The sequence below is a fragment of the Monodelphis domestica genome, chromosome 7, assembly GCF_027887165.1.
Source record: "Monodelphis domestica isolate mMonDom1 chromosome 7, mMonDom1.pri, whole genome shotgun sequence".
Taxonomy (NCBI): domain Eukaryota; kingdom Metazoa; phylum Chordata; class Mammalia; order Didelphimorphia; family Didelphidae; genus Monodelphis; species Monodelphis domestica.
The window spans coordinates 163,418,845-163,420,436 of record NC_077233.1 but is presented as its reverse complement, the minus strand read 5'-3'; the positions used below and the strand labels follow the sequence as shown (position 1 = coordinate 163,420,436).

The 1,592-nt window shown below is 31.9% G+C and overlaps 1 non-coding gene across 1 annotated transcript; it reads right to left on the bottom strand.

Annotated features, from left to right (window-relative positions):
• Nucleotides 1–207: 207 nt before the first annotated feature.
• On the bottom strand, nt 208–310 carry LOC130455666 (U6 spliceosomal RNA). The gene has a single exon (XR_008913773.1). It is a non-coding gene; the product is annotated as a U6 spliceosomal RNA (small nuclear RNA).
• Nucleotides 311–1,592: the final 1,282 nt, after the last annotated feature.

The following is a 1,592-nucleotide window of genomic DNA, read 5'->3' as shown; positions in this document are numbered from 1 at the left end:
TTACAAATGAATCAACTAATGCAGGACTAGAACATAATTCTTCCAACTCCCAAACCAGCACTGTGGGAGAAGCATAACTATAAAAGGAAAAATATTGCCTTTGGAGTCAGAGAACCTGAATTCAAAGCCTCTATCACTCAATATCTATATTGCCATTATTTAATTTCTGTGAACCTCAATGCCTTATCTGTAAAGTGAGAAGGTTGGACTAGATGGCCTTTAAAGATGAATTTGTATGTCATTCTTTTGCAGGGGCCATGCTAAACTGTTCTGTATTATTTCAGGTTTAGTATATGTGCTGCCAAAGCAAGTATTCTAAAGTTTTTTAGGGCTCAAAATCTTTTTTCATATAATATTTTAATTTTTCAATTACCTATAAAAATAATTTTAACTTCCTCCTTCTAAAAATTTAAGTTCCATATTCTATCTACAATGCAAAATAGTAATCTCAATCACACCATAATTTATCTGAAACTAATTTTTAAACCCTTTACAATTGATACAAAGAGAAGTGTGCAGAAATGTAAAAACAACTTGGAAAACTATTAGAGCCATACAAACAGACATATGAAAAAAGAAAGGAATACTGTTTAAGTATAATAAGCCTGGGTCTCAAAGAAGAAAAGGAAAAAAAATTTAGCACCATTCCTCTCTTCTTTGAAAGAGTTAAGGTAATGTGGTAGACTATGTATGGGTGTAGAACTCTGCAAATATTGATAAAAATTCAGATTCCATTAATGCATTAATTTTGCTAAACTGCTCTCTCTCTCTTCTTCTGCTTCTTCTTCTTAAAAAGGTGTCTGTGAAGATTGGCAAGGTAAAGGATATATTTCAAAATGAAGGTGATATAAAAATAAATGATAATAATCAAACATATTTAAATATAAAAATGTTTACATTCATTCTCTCATTTCTCATAAATATTATGTGAGCTAGATTGAACAGGTCCTATTAACCTCACATGAGGAAATTAAGGCATGAAAAAATTCTCAGATACTTAGTAGCAGGTTCAAAACTAAAACTGAATATGAACCTCCTTATTCCTAGGCTACTGACTTTTGCCACTGGACCATAATTCTGAGTTATGGACCCTAAACACTGAGTGAATTTTTTTCCTCTTTGAAACCTTATATCATAACTTCTACTTTTCCTAAGGATCTGCTTCTTATCTGATTAACCAGTCAGATGGAATCTCATTCCCTTGCATGTAACCAGTTCTGTGCATTCTCATTTGCTCTGAAGTTCTTTTTGATATTAATAGTAAATCCATTATCACGATTCTTCAGATAATAGGGCTATGGTGAAGAACTGATTTGGTAAAAGACAATGTATGAATATTTCAAGTATTACACTGGCACTCACAGATATTAAATGCCCCAGAAGAAAGCCTCCAGCATGTTGGATGAGTCCTTTATGGAGAATGTGTGGAAATATAGAATAAAATTTTATAGTTGAAATAATTTGGTAGAGGCATAATCTGGGACAGTGAAAGTTTCTCCATAGTAGTAAAATCTATAAAAGTAAGTTTTAAGATGATGACAAAAATAAATAGATGCTACAGGTATAAATAAGCATTTTGGGAATAGCCTCTC